Below are 21,102 nucleotides of genomic sequence, written 5' to 3' on the forward strand. Positions count from 1 at the left end.
TGTTTCAGATTTCTTTCTGACGATCCACATATTCCTTCTCACTTTTCTATATCTGAGTAAAGGTAAAGCTTCAGTCAACTTCAGTGTATGCATGATCAGTTCGTACATACATGTATCTCAAGGGGTTTTGCCAGGGGTCCGGTAAACTATTTCTAATCAGGCATTTTCTACCCTACTCGAATCCTACAGCAGGTTCCCTGGTCGGGTCAGGTCAGGGTGTAGAGTACCTGGGTAGGGTCAGGTAATAGGGGGTCGGGTACCTGGGTAGGGTCAGGTAATAGGGAATCGGGTACCTGGGTAGAAAATTTGGACTCATCTCAACCCTTGTAGTCATCTACCTGTCTGTTCAGGTTCGAATTATGTTTTGAACCTGCTTAATGTATTAGATTAGTATGATGAGCATATCATGACACTAAAACCAAAGTGTTAGGTTTGACAAAAAACATCTTAATGTTGAAAATCTTTAAGAATATTCTACCAAAGCACACGGTCAAGGAATCTGGAACAATTATATGATGTCTAACAACACAATTAGATTTGTGCATGCAGTTATAATAACTTCGGGTTTTTTTACTTGTTCTTACGTAACTCTCCCTATAGCACAGATCCGTCATGGAATGTATCCAAAACCTGCACGTCCGGGACAGGTTCTGTCACTGTGCCGTCATACACAACTACAACAAAAGAACTAAACAGGTGTTTGCATTACATGCCAAAATGCAAGCAGACCCACCCCAACCTTATCTTATATGCCCCGAACCCTTTTGCCACAAGCAACAATATATCCAGAACCATTTGGACTTCACCAAATTATGGGACAGCTGGCCTCACCAATATTTGTGTTCATCTTTCAGCCCTAATGTTGTCTTGGGCAGGACAACTTTAAAGGACAACAACACTCCAATATTGAAAGTATTGAAAAGTGGATGGCTTTTTCTTCCCAGATTCAGAGTTTCCATATAATGGACTATAATCTTGACTTGTTTGACTTGCTTATTGGAATCTGCTGAGTAAGTGAGTTAAAATTTAACGTTGCATCAGAAAATTGGAGTATTGTTGCCCTTTTAAAGTCAGAAAGTCCCATGCCTCAAGCTTCATTTATAACAAAGTTATGATCACTTCAAGGGTCTATAACATATGTTATAAGAGTGTGTTTGAGAAAACAAATTGTGACAGTGTATTAATCCTGCACAAGAGACTCACTGTATATGTTGACGAAAACGAACTCATGATAATCAAGACGGGGTAATGAATTGACAACTTGTAAAAATAAGAGCCAAAATAGTTCGAATGACTAATTTACGTGTTTACTATGTTTACAAACAAATTTGAAACCTCACATCATGGTCAACCTTCGACAGTCTTTGTCTATCAGGAAACAGGCCTTGCTGATGTTTCAGGATATAAACACATTTTCCCATGCTAAAGTAAACAGTGAAAATATCTATTGGAACTCCTCATTCCTCATAATTTGCAAATTATGGTTGTTTCAGTCACAATTCCCGGATTGTTATTTCTCTTTCGTGGCGTGATTCTTGACACTTCGCGATACGCCGATTGCTGATGATTAGCATTGCAGGCACATCTCAGAGATGTCCATACTGATATTAAAGTGTAGCGAATGTAGTTGTGCTGTGCACGTGAACTTGGCAGCGTTGTGGACAAGGTCAAGGTTATTCAGTTAGGGATATAGCCCGTATGACAAGTATTTCTCTGTTTGCTTTGATATCTTTAAATATTATCTGAAACATTACTGAAATGGGATCAATTGAATTTTAATACGATCTTAATTCGACGAAGACCAGTAACATATCAGCGAAAGGTATCTCTGCATGAGACGCGAAGAAACACAATGAAAGTGAACAGCATATATTCTTACACCGTTCATGTACCTACCCAAGAAACCTACCCGACGCATTTGCGTTTTTAAATCTACGAAAGGACGTTTAACTTTACTGCAACATTTTATACAATTTGTCCTAAAAACCCATAAGTATTGATCCAATGTACCAGGTTAACGCTACCATAAAACTCAGTTGAAAGATATACATCATGCAAGGAGGAGCATAAACACGTTGGGTTTACGATGGAAATTCGGCTCAGAAAGTTCACTACTTCTACCAAAAATGCTTCAGAGACACTCAAAGCTTCTTGAAAAGGAGTCTGCACTATTCGTTTGCTTTCTGTTTCTTTTCTAAAGTGAAGGCCTATCTCATAGATAACATTAGTACTCACTCACTACACAAGTAGATCACATGGTTTGGCGTATACTGATCTTGTGACTGGAAAGACGTCATATCAACACAGGACAAGGGACAACTGAGAGGCAGGTTTGGTGTTGGCACTGGACATAACACGGAATAACTCCATAATATACAAATCATTACCTGACACATTATTAATAAACATTGGTTAAAAATTAACATTGGTCGATGTTTCGGTGGCACCGCCAAAGTATATGTGTTTTGAGGTAAATGATATGAAGAGATAAGACATAAAATATATATTTTATGATTTATAGCCAACCGGAGATCAAGAAATGTAAATCATTTTCTAACTGGCCAACCGGCAGCCCTCAGTGGAGATATATAGACCAATTATCACTATAGAGTGATATAGTCACTATCTCTCAAGATATAAACTGGTGACACAGGACACAGCTGGCAACCACATGCACAATACTGTTAAAGGACACAGCGTCACCATCTCTCCAGATATAAACTGGGGACACTGGACACAGTTGGCAGCCACATGCACAATACTGTTATAGGCCACTGTTTCTTCTGATGATCACAATAAGCCAACCTGTCTACACAGCCTCTGCCCACACTGGATAGTGTAACAATAGAAAACACGTGTGCATTTCAAATAATGACGACAATGTCACACATGTGTGAGTTTTATTGGCATTAATTAAGCCTCACCTCACATTGTCACAATAAGTCATGTATTTAGTATTAGTTCATCTCTACAAGGCAAATCCTTAATTGTGTGGAAACAACAACCTTGTTTTAACAGCAGAGCCAGTAAGTTATTAGATAATGAGTTCAACTATTGAGTGAGTGAGTGAGTGAGTATGGGTTTACGCCACTTTTAGCAAAATTCTAGCAATATCACACCACACCAGGGACACCAGAAATGGGCTTCACACATTATAGCCATGTCGGGAATCGAACCCGGGTCTTCGGCGTGACGAGCGAACGCTTTAACCACTAGGCTACCCAACCGCCCCTCAACTATTATGAGGGAAAGTTTAGTTAAAAGACAAGTATGAACAAATACTTAGACCCACTTTTCTAAAATCCTTCGTTTGGCGTGATATCAATATATGTAGAATAATGTATTCCTATAGCACTATGTATAGTCATTTTGGGAACACATTTTTATCAGTTTTTGGTTAAATCGTCCAGTTGATTTTAACAGAATATTAAAGTCTAATTAACTGAGAGACTACCCCACTTGTGGCTGAATATATATGGCAAGTCTTATCACAAGAGCGACTCAATTTGAACCGTTTGTTACAATGTGAGACCTGGCTGACTGTCTAATCGTACCCTGACGTCTTGACTGCATGCTCGTCACATCAACAGCTGTGGGTTTGCCTGCTTTAAACAAAAACGACATCAAATTTGGAACAAGAATTCACAAGAGCGATAATTTAATATATGAACCGTTTGTTACAATGTGAGACCTTGCTGACTGTGTCTCATCGTACCCTGCTGAGGTGAGTCGATGCTCATGATTTCAGCAGTTGGTTTGCCTGGTCGACACTCAACATATAATACATGTTGTTTCGGAATAGAAACAACATTGACTTCTCAGAGACACATTGCACGTTTGACATCATATAATAGACGTTTCAACATATTAAATGATGCACTCAACACGTGAATGAGTTTGGTGTTATCCCTCTTTGAACAGTATTTCAGTAATATCATGTCAGCTTGATGCGGAAGGTAAGTCCGAAGTGGCTCTTAACAATATATTTTCAGTATGTGCCAACCAAAATTGCCCCATTCCAGGGCCGGGCGAAGTTATATTTTTTGAAAAATTGAAAAATGATTTATGTGACCTTAATTCTTGTTTTCCAGAGAGCGACATACCAGATTGGGGAAGTGAGAGAATTCCTCACCTGTGTGATCTGCCAGGAACTGTACACAGACCCCTGTACACTGAGGTGTGATCACACATTTTGCAGGAAATGTGTCACTGCATACATCCAAACCAGACCAGATGCTGTACGGTCCAAGACGATCCCCTGTCCCTTCTGTCGACAAGTTACCAAAGTCCCCCACCCCAGCCGGCCAGTGGAGGAGTGGGCGGGGCAGATTAAACCCAGCATCATTATACAGGGGCTGATTGACACACAAGCTGGTGTTGTCAAAACGGGTATTGATAACATGTGCATTTAATGGTATTTGATGTCTTTTTGAAATATATGGTATATTTACACTATTGCAGTAAGACACTGTTCCAAAGATAACAGTTGACTCAAATTAACACTCGAAAATACACATTTATCCATAAGACGAGTTTGTCAAAAGCATGCTTCCTACTTTATCCAAAACACTGGAAGAAAGGTGTACTATATATTTTAGCTATGATGCTACTTATTAACATGTTCATTATTAACACTGAATATGATGCGGACATGATGTATATTAATACTAGTATATGTACCAGTTATTGTGACCAAAATGATCCATAATCGATAATGCTCTTGCAAACAAAAGGGCTAAAAATGTCTACAAATTTCACTATATGTAAAGGTATTTGTAAGGGCGCAGTCATGTGATATTCTTAGGGGTTGGGTTTCGGCGAGGATATTATCGAAAAAAATATCTCCTCCCCAAATATTCTACAAAAACATAAGTATACTTCAAATTGTTGGAACAAGAAATTGCCAGGACTTGCCAGGCTCAAAGACAAATATGAAAAATCTTAAACTATTTTTAAAATATCTGGTACTGTAGCTGATGCTGAAACATATCTAATCTTGTTCTCTGTGTCAGACAATGCTAAATCTGTCATGGTTGAAAGAAAACAGTATCCATGAACCTTAGCATTGGCCCTCACAATCCACAAAGGATTGTCCAAATTAAAACATCATAATATTTACAAAATCCAATTACAATATGTACAGAAGGCAGAAAGAAGGAAGGAGAAGCAGTATAGAATATTGTGACGTATGTAAGTTATTACCGCTCCAGATATCTTCGGCTGCACGTCACTGTATATTCAGGCACGGGGCAACGGGAATATGTTGACTCCAGACCCATCGCAAACACACAAGGAACAATTCTTCACTTCACGTTTACCCCGTAAATCGTCAACCTCAACTTGTGATGTGATCACATGACTGACAAACTTCCCCGCCTCCGTCAGTTGGATCCCCTTGTTTCGGCGCCTGTCTGCTAGCAGGATATCCCCTGTACTGGTAGTTGTGATGCCTGAAGGCCAGGACAGAGACCTGTCTCGTACAGGAACGTACTCCAGCAGGATATTCCACTCTGACGCTACGCAGGTCAAAGACTTCTTCCAGTCTGACACTAGAATCCTGTCCTTGCCCTTCATACTAAGACAGAAAGGGAAAATGAAACAGGTCTTGCTTGCCATGTGTTGCGATTGATCTCAACACTTTTCCTGACATATTCAGGATATCAACCCATGTCCGACAGCCCGCTATCAGTTGTGATGGATCCCAAACGGCGAAGATGGAGTATCTTTCACTCTTTCGTTCTCAGCATCACCAGGTCAGGAGATACTTCTACTGTTACAATCTGCCGGGCGTCTGGAACCTCAGCCATCGCCGGGTTCTCATTCAACTGTGTTATACACCTAGATTCGTTGTTCAAGGGAGGTTTGCTGTGGCATGACTGGTTGTTCCTTGTATAAAAAGACTTCAGGAACATGTAACGAAACGTTAATCCGTAACGGCTGTTTTTGGTATAGCATCTATGACAAAAAAACAATGACATCAGATAGACCAGCCTCCTTGACGTCAAAAAAATTCCTGAAAGATATGTAAAACTTTGTTATAATTCACATAACATTAAAAACATAACCATAATAAATCTGTTAGTTCATGGAAGTATATGAATACGAAAGATATAACAGTGTTACGTCAGTCACGCATGACGTAGTCTTGATTAGGGTACCCATATTACTATGTGTGTTGTGTTTAACACATCGTATGTCATTGCTGAGAAGTGATCAACAATATTATGATCACCTTAACAAATACCACCTCAACAAAGTGATTTGAACATATCATGAATAGCAAATTGGTCGCACAGCTACAGAAGCTGTGTATATCAGAAGACACTATCTCCGATGGTGCACTGACTTCCGGCACGGCATGTGTACAGAACGATGTGTCTGTTGAGGAGGGGCTTGGTTAGGATTATATCAAAATAACAGGTATAATAGACACGGATCTGACAATGTAGGTGAATATCGGAAATACTCTGACAACATTCCAACATCCAACATTGTCATTTTAACTGTTCGAGTGCACACACAGTAAAATATGTAGGTGTGCGCAAGACGAGTCAAAGCCGATGGCAAAGACCTATGACCTATAACATTGTTATCCATAAATTATATCCTTTTTTTCATCCGTCAACTTGTTAAAAATGCCTATCAAACAGTTGTGTGAATTGATTTCGCCTGGCAAAAAAGTGCCATATGCCAATATGGACGAACGTTTTCTATTCTAGAAACTAACTGACTGGATTAGTTTTTCAGAAAAATAGTCCATCTACTATCCTACCTCAAACAAAATTGATTGTTTCACACATGTATGTTCCCTCCATTACCACTAGACTGTCCATCGACCTTTGCAACTGGGGCTATTAAAATTGTACATTATTTAAGAAATATTGTTTATCGTACAATAACATACTGCAGGGAGAATAAACCATGAGGGACGCAGTCGTTTATTTCTTAAATGAGATATTAATTGATGGAACCATTTCTCAAATGTCATTATATGTGTCTGAAATATTACAACATTAAAATTCAGAACATGTATTTAAAGAGGCGTCTTTGTATTGATATATTTGCCCCTAATAAGGCAGTACAAGGACGAACTGGACGTGATTGTGTGCAGCGTTTAGTCAATGTAGCGTTGTAATTGGAATATATAGTGGAGGACGGATTGTAATCGATTCCGCATCAATTTTACTTCATGCTCAAACGTTCAGACAATAATGGCAAACAAACCTGGGTATCAGAGTTTAAGGATTTACTATTTGTATGATTGTATTTACCTTGGATATAGATTTAGATTGTGTGTGTGTGAAATTTAAAGCAAAGACAGGATGATATGTTCACACAGTCTTGTCTTGATTCAAAGTCAACATCTTAATTTATTTCCAGGTATGCTTACTTAAATCACATTTATATCCATCAATGAACATATTACATTTGTAGGTTTAGAATGTCGTTGCACAATCTGAAAATACATGTATACTTGTTTAGAAGAGGCTCTGTTGTTCAATTATCTGATCGTGTTGTGTGATAGCTGACAAGGAACACACTGTCATTGGTGAAATTGAGCAAAAGAACCATTTACTGTTTAGATCATGACAGGTGTAAACGGGATATTGTTATCAATTTACAGCAAAAGCAACTCTGCACGATTTAAAAAGATGAAAAGATATACATTTAACATTCACAAGAAGTTATTCTATGAATGCTTCATTCACTATTCACAAAGAATGTGTAGACTGCTTGTCTCAATCCCTGACAACGCTGGACTGAGCTGACACGGAAGTGATTTATCTGTCACGCGATAGCGTTTCCTCACCTGTATAGATGCAGTAGAACAGGTATTACCTTTATGATATTTACGACACAAAGTGCACAATGACCCCGTCTCTGCACAATGTATGCTGATTGGATATAAATAAGCCTGGTGTCAAGGTTTATGAATGTGCAGTGGTATATAGCGTGGGAATAAAAAGTGAATATTTGTATTTTCAAGTGACCTGACATAGTTGATATTTCAAAGAGATGAGAAATTAGGCAGATGTAAAATCGTTCAGCCATAGAGTGTTAATTCACTGGAGTGAGGGGCGGTCGGGTAGCCTAGTAGTTAAAGCGTTTGCTCGTCACGCCGAAGACCCGGGTTCGATTCCCGACATGGGTACAATATGTGAAGTCCATTTCTCGTGTCACTCACTCACTCACTCACTCACTCACTCACTGGAGTGAGATATCGGTTTTATATTTTAAGAGAAATACGGTATTTCATCACTTAATACATACAAACACATTGATCAGCGCACTTGTTATTAGTATACATAATACATATCTGCCGGTTGGTGTGTCTATTGTCCGCAGGCCTGTCGTCAACTTGATTAACATGCTACACGGATACATGGTAATGAGATACCGGTGATATGATGAGGTAAATGCGGCACTCATTAATATTCCAACTACATATCATAGCGTTTAGGTGCCTCAATGTGTTTACATCTTACATATGTTATGGTTTCTTTAGAATCTAAACATTATAGAAATTGAAACCAAAAACAAACGCCTGACAGATCACAAAATACGAAATACATCAAACCCGTCAAAAGATCGACTCTTGACATATCTGCCCTTTCGTACTCAAACAGACGAGGCAATCTTACATGTAACTGTGCCATTGATCGAGACGGGGTGATTGCTCCAGGTTGGTCAAGTTATTTCTGGTATACATGGATCCTTGATACAACAGGATATTGATCATGTATGAAGACAGTTATGTGTAATTTATGTTTCATATTTGCATGGTTATCTCCTTTTTTTAATAGTGTTTGTATGTTTCAGATAAAATCTCTCTTTTGGTGTTGATGTGGACTTTTTACACAGCGGGTGATGGTACGTTGGTTACTATTTCTTTACCTAACACATTGCGGCTGTAATGTGGCTAATAATTATCTTTTAAATGTTTTCACTGATATAATAGATGTAAATAATAATGTCCAATGCACTTCCATCATTTGACTTATCCCATATGTTCTCGTGTATTTCAAGTGAACAGCTAACGTGCCTTTACATGTGTTTGTGACGGGTGACACCGGTGGGGCAGGATACGCTCACCTTTTTACGAACACCTGGTGTCATCACTATTTGATAGTGATTACTAAACACATGATCATCATATAGTCGGAATTGTAAATGACTAGATTTCTTATGAATATGGAAACGGTTTTCTCACTTTAGTAAAATTGATATGTTCTGTGAAGTTAGTAGGTCAAGAAAACATGAGACGAGGAAGGACGTCAGAACATTTACGAAAACAAGATAAAACATCTTTCGTTCATCAGTTGCGTTGTGTGTGTCATGTGTTCGTGTCAGCATGTTTCAGTCACCTAGAGTCATGGGATCTCCATACATATATGGAAATGAACACCGTCCAGTAAAAGTAAATAGGGATATTCCTTCATCGCACAGATCCAAACTCGATCAGGGCAATGTATCATTTTATCACTTAATCATGAAGGAATAGTAAAACACGTAAATATATACGTTAAATCTCGTGTATTGAAATCAGTAAATGTTTTCATGCTAATAGTATCAGTCACCATACGTACTGAGGGAAACTAGTAAGAGATTACATGTAGGGTATCGCACGTGCCACATATGCAGGTTTTGTGTTCAAGTAAAACGAAACAAGAGATTATTCAGCATGCAGTGAACATATCTGATACTAACATTACACTCCGTGACTTCGATTAGTAATCTGAAGCTTCTGACCACAACAGTATACATGGCTTTTTTAATTTATTTTTACAACACACGGAGGCCCCAGGAATCCTGCTGGTGTAAGAGTGGTATAACACCTACATGTTTCTCGTCGAGATTAAGATGTTTACATGACGGTGTTTTGATCTGTCAGTTAACATTACTTAGAAATACTGGTCAGATTTATATTTACGTTTCATGTTAGAAAGAGTTAACTTATCTGTGGCATATTTCATATCTAAAACATTTGTGGCATGTGAATCACCACAACTGGTATATAGCTGCTTGTCCAAAAGCTCCCTCGCGCATGCAACCTTTTATTTCTTGTGCTGACATAAACGTCAAACGAGTGTGTATAACATCTTAGGATATTACAAAAATACTGTTTAGAGTGTGTACTGTCAGTTTATATTGACATGTGCCGATCTCTCAAGTTGTTATAGGAATCATCCTGGATTCGACCCAGGAACCTACGTTGTCATCAGTTTTGATCTCTTATAAATCACCACTAGTCGAGATTTCGCAGGTGTCTCCCTTGTATGTCATGCGGAAGGGACAGGTTGGCACCGGTTAGCGGCGGGATTTGGTTATTTCAAGGCATCCAGGACATACAATTAAAACACAGTGCACATGAAGAACTAGTATACCTGTTTATTCCGGACAGCATCAACTTATATAAGGTATGCGTTTCTTTAATTTAGTTATGTAAACACAAGAAACATCAAAGGAAGAGAACCCGAAAGTAGAAATTGTTGACCCCAAGGTAATACAAAAATGTAAAGCATATTGATGTAAATTTCTTTTATTGTTATGGGTTTTACAAACGTTTGACATTCAGGTAAACAAAGTCATTCGTCGACGTGTAAAAATGATACAATGAAGATATGTTGACTTGGTCCGGGATACTATCGTTCATAGTTACCTCCCATGTATTGTGACTGTGAGGGGGCGTGTCCATTATCATTAAATCAAAAGGCTTGGTTGGTGTTGCCGCAGGTGGATTACAGGTCATAAATACAGGACCCTATTGGTAGCTTTCACCTTCTACCGAGTTTCTTCATGTTTCCAACTGTGTTGGACCGCAGGTGACAAACTTAGGGGAAATAATTCTCGAAAGTTACGGAAAAACATAAATTGCTATTCAGTAGCAGCTTAAATTAAAGCGAAAAATGATTCCACTTATTGTCAACAAATAGTATAAACAAATACATAGACACACGCTTCTGAAATACCTTGTTTGACATGAAGTCACGATATGTAGAATATGTTATTCCTGTAGCACTATGGATTGGTCGATATGGTCATTTCTGTTACAAGAAATGAGATGTTAACGACTCATTCGACATGGATTTACAGAGGCGTTTCAGCATACTTAGTGGTGCACACAAGTTACTGACGGGTTGAGTGTGCCGCGTTCTGCAGTATTTCAGTTATATCATCGTGTGTCAGCTAGATATGGAAGGTAAGCCGAAAGTCGCACTTAAGAAATGTTATTGTCTCAAACAAAACACATGTAACGCCATTACAAAGACGGACCAACTTCAGATGAAATTATTTCTTGGAAAAGTGAACAGTTATTTATGTTTTACAGATGGCGACGTCACGAGCTGAGAAAGTTACAGAATTCCTCACCTGTGTGATCTGCCAGGAACTGTACACAGACCCCTGTACACTGAGGTGTGACCACAAATTCTGCAGGAAATGTGTCACAGGATACATCCAAACCACACCAGATGCTGTACAGTCCAAGACGATCCCTTGTGCCTTCTGTCGACAAGATACAAAGGTCCCCCAAACCCAGCCGGCCAGTGGAGGAGTGGGCGGGGCAGATCAAACCCAGCATCATTATACAGGGGCTGATTGACACACAAGCTGACGTTGTCAAAACAGGTATTGGTTTATTACATTATGAATTACACATTCATTTCACAAACTGAAATCTAGTAATAAGAATCATGTTTGTAATGAAGGTATGTTGAAGGGTACTCGTTATTTGTTTAAACATGCAGTATAATTACAGTATTGCTGTTAACAATATGTTAAATGATACCAATTGACTCCACTAAACGACTCCAGAAAATATACATGTTACAAACATGACTCCAACTGTAATCACAGCATAGACATATTTATAATATATATTTTGACGTCGGATCACTGCGGGAGACACAAGAAATGGGGTTCACACATTTTACTCATGTGGGGAATTAAACCTGGCTAACACTTAAACCACAAGGCTTCCCCATCGCCCATAATAATAATGATCAGAACTGTGCACTAATAAGTGTAATTGTACCTGTTGAAACTACATGTACATAACTGGGTGAATGAGTTCAGTTTTACGCCACTGCCAATCATGCCAATACAGGGCTTCCACATCAAACCCATGGGCGTGACGAGCCAACACTTGAACTCCAAGCCTACATCCACCGCCCTATTCGTGCATTGAAAATAGGTGGGAGGGGGTGATTTTACCTGGATTCTCAAACTTCTAATTTATATAAATATTGTCCTGATATGTCAAATCACTATAGACATGTCCTCTAACAGGTTCCGCTTCATGTTGCTCAGTGTGTGAGAAGTTAGGGGAGACAACTCCGGGAGCCTCATGGTGTTCTGAGTGTCAAGTGTCCCTCTGCGAAAGATGTGTCAAGATACATCGTGCAAGTCCAGCATCACATGACCATGAGATCTGTGACCTTTCAGGGGAGGTCAAGGTGAAGAGGAGGCACAAGGTCATATGCAGGGAACATAAGGATGAGGTTATAAAGCTTGTATGTAAAGACTGCCACAAAGCTGTGTGTCAAACATGTTGTGTTGTTTACCATAGGAAATGTGAGTCTGTCCTTACCATTCAGTCAATGTTGCCAAACCTGAAATACCATTTAAGAAGGCATGCTAAACAGTTATCAAAGAAAATACATAGAAAAGAAACAATTGTTAAGAAAACAGACGAGAAAATTAGAAGAATTGAGAAAAACAAAATGGCAGTAGAAAATCACATTAAATCTGCTGTTGAGAGAGCCATCGACAACATCAAGCGGAAAGAAAAACAACTGATGAATGAATTCAAGGATATTACAGACAAACAAACTAAGGAACTTAAAGCAGATGTAAAACTTGAAGAGATTGAGATACAGATGTACAGACAACATTGTGAGTTCATTGACCAGGCCTTGGTATCGGACTGTGAGATGGACCTGAATGATGCGTATCAGGCCTGGGAGTCGGGGGCTGTAGAGTTGGGGGATGTCAGGGACACAGACACAGCAGACACACGAAGAATAGATGACATCAGGTTTACACCTGACACTGACGTCCAGCATATCCTGGATGACCTACAGCTGGGGAAGATTGACGTCACATACCAGGATGAGGGCACATGTCTGCCGTCTCCAGTGCGAGTTGACGTGATAGATGGGAAGATGGCGGATGATGAGATGGAGCCTGTACTTCGTGACATCACAGTTCTGGTTGTTGATGGTATACAGACAGTTGTAGTCACTGACTTCCAAAACGGGTGTGTGAAATCCTTCTACACCAGAAACAACTTCACATGCCACAGTAAACTTACCCTGGATGCCCCTCCATTGGGAGTAACGCAGTTGAAGGAGAACCAGGTGATGGTTGTTGTCCCTGCTTCCCGCCATTTTGTAAGTGTAGAAGTGGCCCCTGACCTATTGTTGCTATCAACCATCACAACAAGCAAGGGGTACTACAGTCTCTCTTTTCTGAGTCCTTCGTGGCGGGACACGTGCTGAGGTCAGTCACTACACACAACAATGAGACACTGTTTTACTGCCCCTTCTACATGTGTGTCAACATCAAGGGTAACATACTCGTGTCTGACTGTGGGAAGAAGTCTGTGACATGTGTGACGTCAGAGGGGGGTGTTGTGTGGAGATACGCTCCTATCGGAGACAGAGCACTCAGCGACCCTCATGGTATTACAACTTATCCAACAGGAGACATCTTGCTTGCAGACAGCAACAAGGTGATACGGCTGACAGAGACAGGGGATTATGTCACAGATCATCAGGACATTGGTTTTGTTTCACTGGGATTGTATGTCGATAGACATGACACACTGTATGTTTGTGGTAAAGGTCAGATACACGAAATCAACTTCACGTAGTCACATCAATAATTTCATGATTTCAATCACCACTATCACTGGTGTTAAATTCACTATAACAACTCAAAATGGACTCTTCCAAGTGGGGTGTGAATGATCATACAAAGGTGTATCCACAGACATTATTTCCACATCATTACAAATCACATTATGTGTTTAGCAACCTGTTTCTCTTTATTAAATCGCCTCCGTGTTCTAGTAAGTATGGTGTCGACCAGGAAGGCGAAAAGCCCGTGGCGTGATCCCAATCAGCTCAAGAGATACCAATACTGTATGTTTGTGGTAAAGGTCAGATACACGAAATCAACTTCACGTAGTCACATCAATAATTTCATGATTTCAATCACCACTATCACTGGTGTTAAATTCACTATAACAACTCAAAATGGACTCTTCCAAGTGGGGTGTGAATGATCATACAAAGGTGTATCCACAGACATTATTTCCACATCATTACACATCACATTATGTGTTTAGCAACCTGTTTCTCTTTATTAAATCGCCTCCGTGTTCTAGTAAGTATGGTGTCGACCAGGAAGGCGAAAAGCCCGTGGCGTGATCCCAATCAGCTCAAGAGATACCAATACGTCACTCTATAGTAGATATAATATGGTTTACTTGTTATTGAAGTGCTCACATGACTACTTGGGCATGTGGATGGTCACTTGATATATTGTTTTAATGACACTAATGAGTTCCCAACTCTTGAGATCATCAGCGGGTTCCCGGGTCGGGTTGGGTACCCGGGCTGTATATTCGGACTCGTCCCAGGTCCATTCAGTAGCATGTTAGGTACATGGTCCATTGCACCGTGATCATAGAATGTTTGTACTTTACTAGATAGGATGTTCCATGTAGGATGCTTGTGATGTCATGAAGTTTGTTTTGTGGAACGTTATGGTGAGCCACTTAATAACAAATAGCTCCTGCATCATACCTGTACGGAGGAACACTTCTACAATTGTGTAATTGTGTCTATATATATAATGATTATAATAGTGTTGTAGGCATAGTACATTTCATTATTCAATTGTCAAAAAATAAACTGTAAGTGATTCCATGTTATTGTTTGGCTAAATTAAAAAAAGATATTTTTGTGCGTCAGCTCTATAATCAGAGACCATAAAATAGATTTAGTTTACTCTGCATAATCTGAACAAACATTAGGCCACGCAAACCCTCGGATTTGTTTCATGACCGGCTGATAATTGTTTGTATTAATGACTTAATAGACAGCCTTTGAAGTTGTTATTGGTGTCTTGTAAAATGTATTTGCTTAGAGGGGTATGCACACTTTGCGTTTTATACGCAGATTAACGCATGGTATGCGCATAAGTTGTTTAGATTTATACCTCCAGAAACACAATAAATATAGTTCAGTCAATTCTTAAATAAGATTCCGTTGCATTTAATTGGTTAACCTAAAATAACATTAGCCCATGCCCACTAGCGAACTACTTGCGTGACGTCGTAGGAATTCGCGGTGGCTCGCCAGTGATATGCATAGCCCCCAGTTTAAATAAAATCATTGAAAGAAAACTTCAATCGATTTCTTTTACTTATTTGTACCGCACACATAATCATTGGATCGTTTTAGATAGCATTTACACTCAACAGGAGCAGAATGAATTTTTCACAAATAAAAAATATGACCCTATACCATTGTCTGTCATATACTTACACCTCCATAAACGCAAAAAAAATATTGAAGTCAATTCTTAATCCATATCTGGATTCCACAGGACGTACCGCTACATTAAAGTTGCTTCACAATGTTTTGCAGACCAGTGTGACATCATCGGTTACCATGACGCCACGATCAACTGACATACCTTTTCTCTCTGCCACTGAAGCTGGTAAGCTGTACATTTTACAAAGGAGACACTTGATATTACTCTTTACAGCTGAAGAGGTTGGAAGAATTCTAAACAGAATCCTACCTCGTACACATCTGTTGTAAGCCATTAGGGCTGGGTTGGGCGGGTCCTGGGTTGGATCTGGGCACCCACAAGATTACCCGGACCCGTGGTTAGTCAATAACACTAAAACTCCATGGCTACACCACAAATCACTAATGTTTCCTATTTCTTTCTGACGATCCACGTATTCCTTCTGGCATTTATATATCTGAGTAAAGGTAAAGCTTCAGTCAACCTCAGTGTATGCATAATCAGTTCGTACATACATGTATCGAAAGGGTTTTTGCCAGGCTCCGGTAAAACATTTCTAATCTGGTTGGATCGGGTCTGGATGTAGGGTACCTGGGTAGTACATTTGGGCTCATCTCAACCCTAGTAGCCATCTTCCTGTCTGTTCGAATTATGTTTTGAACCTGCTTTATCTATGAGATTAGTATTATGAGCATATCATGACACTAAAACCAAAGTGTTAGGTTTGTCAAAAAAACATCTTATTTGTTGAAAATCTTTGAGAATATTCTAATAAAGCACACGGTCAAGGAATCTGGAACAATTATATGACGTCTAACAACACAATTAGATTATGTGCATGCAATTATAATAACTTTTGTTCACGATATGTTTTTACTTGTTCTTACATAACTCTCCCTATAGCACAGATCCGTCATGGAATGTATCCCAATACTGCACTTCTAGGCTAGGTTATGTCATTGTGCCGTCACACACAACTACAACAAAACAACTAAACAGGTGTGTGCATTACTTGCCAAAATGTAAGCAAACCCACTCCAACCTTATCTTAAATGTCCCGAACCCTTTCGCCACCAGCAAAAATATATCCAGAACCATTTGGACTTCACCAAATTAGGTGACAGCTGACCTCACGAATATCTGTGTTCATGTTTCAGCCCTAACGTTGTCTTTTGCAGGACAACTTTAAAGGACATCAACACTCGAATGTTGAAAGTATTGAAAAGTGGATGGCTTTTTCTTCGCAGATTCAGAGTATATATATAATGGACTATAATCTTGTAAGTGAGTTAAAAGTTTACGTCGCATCAGAAATTTGGAGTGTTGATGGCCTTTTAAAGTCAGAAAGTCACATGCCTCTAGCTTCTTTTATAACAAAGTTATGATCACTTCCAGGGTCTATAACATGTTTCATAAGAGCGTGCTTGAGAAAACAAATTGTGACAGTGTATTAATCCTGCACAAGAGACTCACTGTATATGCTGACGAAAACGAACTCACGATAATCAAGACGGGTTAAGGAATTGACGACTTGTACAAATAAGAGCCAAGATAGTTCGAATGACTTATTTACGTGTTTACTATGTTAACAAACAAATTTGAAACCTCACATCATGGTCAGCCTCAGGAAACAGGCCTTGCTGATGTTTCAGGATATAAACACATACAATGTATTTTCTCATGCTAAAGTTAACAATGAAAATATATAACTTGGAACTCCTCATTCAATTTCCACTTCATGCTTGTTACAGTCACAATTCCCGGATTGTTATTTCTCGTGAACGTGATTCTTTAACGTAGACGTAGACACTTCGTGATGCACAGATTGTTGACGATTAGCATTGCAGGCACATCTCAGAGATGGCCATACTGATATTAAAGTGTAGCGAATGAAGTTCGCTGTGCACGTGAACTTGGCAGCGTTGTGGACAAGGTCAAAAACAGTTAGGGATATAGCCCGTATGACAAGTATTTCTCTGTTTGCTTAGATATCTTTAAATATTATGTGAAACATTACTGAAATAAGATCAACTGAATTTTAATACGATTTTAATTCGACAAAGGCCAGTAACATATCAGCTAAAGGTATCTCTGCATGAGACGCGAAGTAACACAGTGAAAGTGAACAGCATATATCCTTGCCTAACCCAGAAACGTACCCGAGGCATTTTCGTTTTTATATCTACGAAAGGACGTTTAACCTTACTGCAACATTTTATACAATTTGTCCAAAAAAACCATAAGTATATCCCTCACTTACCCACAGTGTTGATCCAACGTACCAGGTTAACCCTACCATAAGACTCAGTTGAAAGATATATGTCGTTCAAGGAGGAGCATAAACACGTTTATCTCATAGATAACATTAGTACTCTGAGTTACACAAGTAGATCACATGGTTGGGCGTATACTGATCTTGTGACTGGAAAGATATCATATCAACACAGGACAGGGGACAACTTAGAGGTAGGTTTGGTGTTGGCACGTGACATAACATGGAATAATTCCGTAATATATAAATCCTTCCCTTACACATTATTAATAGACATTTGTTAATATTTAAGATTGGTCGATGTTTCGCTAGGACCGCCAAAGTATATATTTTGGGGGGTAAATGATTTAGGAAGACATAAGACACTAAATATATATTTTATTATTTATAGCCAACCGGAGATCAAGAAGTGTAAGTAATTTTCTAACGGGTCGACCCGCAGCCCTCAGTAGAGACATATAGACCAACTGTTTCTATACTATGAAGGGATGGCGCGATACGGTAACCGCCGCTAGATAGTTGTAGAGAGTGAGCTCTGGTTCTACTGTGTACACAGAACTGCGACTGTACGTTCGCTGTTGATAGGCTCTTGACATTACAATACTCATAGGAGAACTGGCAAGGTAATTGCAAGTGTCTTTTGAAAACATTTGTTATCGTAGCTCTTGCCGTTGGAAACACCCATTTCATGACCAGACTCTGATACTCGTATCTTCCTTTCATATATGAACAGTTTTTATCAAAATCGCATAAAGCTGCAGGAATGGTGCATTATCCTTTTTTCTCACACACCAGTGTATGTACTGCCGCCATACAACAACCTGTCAGTTCAACGCAATCTGTCATGCCAGCATTGGATGCTGTAACATTAATGCAAAATATTTTCACAAAAATGACCTCGCATTAACAATTCCTGTATAAGAAGTTGATTTGTACCAGTATTTAATGACATGTATAGCTAACACATGCATATATGTGTTCCCCATGAAGATCCGGGTTAGAATGGGTCTTCGGCAATCAATGCTTGTCGTATTGTGTCATGTCACCGTGTCCTAATTACCTAGATCGATGCTCATGATGTCAGACACAACCTTGTTTGGTCCAGACGCGATAATGTACAGATCGCCGTCATATAACTGGAATAGTTCCGAGTGCGGCGTTCAACAACAAACACAACAAAACGCTTGTAGAGGATAATACATGAGTGTGTTTCCGTATCATACATATCAAAGTTTATAGAATAAAAGTTGAATTGTTCGACCCTGTAACGAGCATACAACACACCGTGTATTCCTCATATTTCATATTTACGATTCGGAACCACACGAGGGTAATCTTTTTACCCTGTCATGTCATTTTTACAATAATCTCGATCAATGATGTTCAATTTTTCAACCTGATCTCACTCAGCTTCAGAAACCGCGTATGAATACAGTGTTTGAGTGAAGTGTCCCATTTATCATATGGTGATTTACAGCCATGTTTGTCGATATGATTATCCACATATCAGGAAGAAACTTTCGTCTATAGGTTACAGATGAGGCAGATATTGAATCGATGTATGGAGATTAAAAGTTGTACCTGCTCGCTGACCATTCCCACGTTAATGGGATCATAATACCAAATATGACATGACACAGGACACAGCTGGCAACCACCTGCACAATACCGTTATAGGCTACAGCGCCACTATCTCTCAAGATATAAACTGTTGACACAGGACACAGCTGGCAACCACACGCACAACACTGTTATAGGCCACAGCGTCACTATCTCTCCAGATATAAACTGGTGACACAGTGCAGGCCTCGTAATCTCAGGTCAGGCTAGTTGCTTGATGTATATCATCGTATCCCAATAACGTGGGTCGATGCTCATTATGTCAATAACTGGATTGGCTGGTACAGACTCGATTGTTTACAGGCCGCCGTCATATAGTTGGAATATTGATGAATGCAGCGAATGCAGGGATAATTAAGACAAATGTTTGAATGCTTTTACAATCCTTATTTGGTTGATATAAGAATTCGTGTTGCCAACTAAAACAAACAATTAATTTTAGCTAGCTTCTCAGCTGTTTCGTTTCATGTTTCTTCCAGTCTCACACATATATAAATGAGCGTTCAGTTGTTTTTCTGTAGGGTCATAAGAGATATTGAAGTAGGATATCAGTATTCAACACATACAGCATAAATCCATAGTTATATTTATCAACACGTTTTAAAGCACAGTTGTCCATCGAAGGGTGACCCTTCAGCATGACAATTCAACTCAACATCTGTTTTGATCAGTGAGATGTCAATAGTAACGTCCCCATTGGGTTACATTCTTCACTCACAGACTCAAGTGTAAATTTGTATTTGTAAACGCAACCTATCGTGAGATAAATACTCATTCAGCCAGCATATACCTACTCATGGAGATGACACTATCTCAATAGATATATGGAAAGGAACACCGTCCTGTAGAAGTAAATAGGAATATTCCTTCATCGCACAGAACCTAACTCGATCAGGGCCATGTATCATTACATCAATAAATCATGAAGGAATAGTAAAACACGTAAATGCATGCGTTAAATCAGTAAATGCTATCATGCTATAATCAGAGGCTAAACATCAGTCACCATACGTACTGAGGGAACCAAGTAAGAGATTACATGTAGGGTATCGCACGTGTCACGTATGCAGGTTTTGTTTTCAAGTAAAACGAAACAAGAGATTATTTAGAATGCAGTGAACATATCTGATATTAACATTACACTCCGTGACTTCGATTAGTGATCTGATGCTTCTGACCACAACAGTATACATGACTTTTTTTATTTATTTTTTGTAACACACGGAGGCCCCAGGAATCCTGCTGGTGTAAGAGTGGTGTAACACCTACATGTTTCTCGGGCTTAAGATGTTCTGCCCGTTAACATTACTTAGAAACACTGGTCAGATTTATATTTACGTTTCATGTTAGAAAGAGTTAATTTATCTGTGGCATATTTCTTATCTAAAACATTTGTGGCATGTGAATCACCACAACTGGTATATAGCTCTTCGCCCAAACTCTCCCTCACGCATGCACTGATATAAACGTCAAACGAGTGTGTATGACATCTTAGGATATTACCAAAATACTGTTTAGTGTGTGTACTGTCAGTTTATATTGACATGTGCCGATCTCTCAAGTTGTTATAAGAATCATCCTGGATTCGACCCAGGAACCTACGTTGTCATCAGTTTTGATCGCTTATGAATCACCACTAGTCGAGATTTCGCAGTTACCTTCCTTGT

General features: G+C 39.2%; 1 pseudogene; it reads left to right on the forward strand.

The window, feature by feature from the left end:
- The first annotated feature begins 11,329 nt into the window (after window positions 1-11,329).
- LOC139468679 (uncharacterized) lies at window positions 11,330-14,060 on the forward strand (annotated as a pseudogene).
- Window positions 14,061-21,102: the final 7,042 nt, after the last annotated feature.

This window comes from Haliotis cracherodii, unplaced genomic scaffold, assembly GCF_022045235.1.
Source record: "Haliotis cracherodii isolate W230 unplaced genomic scaffold, xgHalCrac1.p SCAF_2, whole genome shotgun sequence".
NCBI lineage: Eukaryota > Metazoa > Mollusca > Gastropoda > Lepetellida > Haliotidae > Haliotis > Haliotis cracherodii.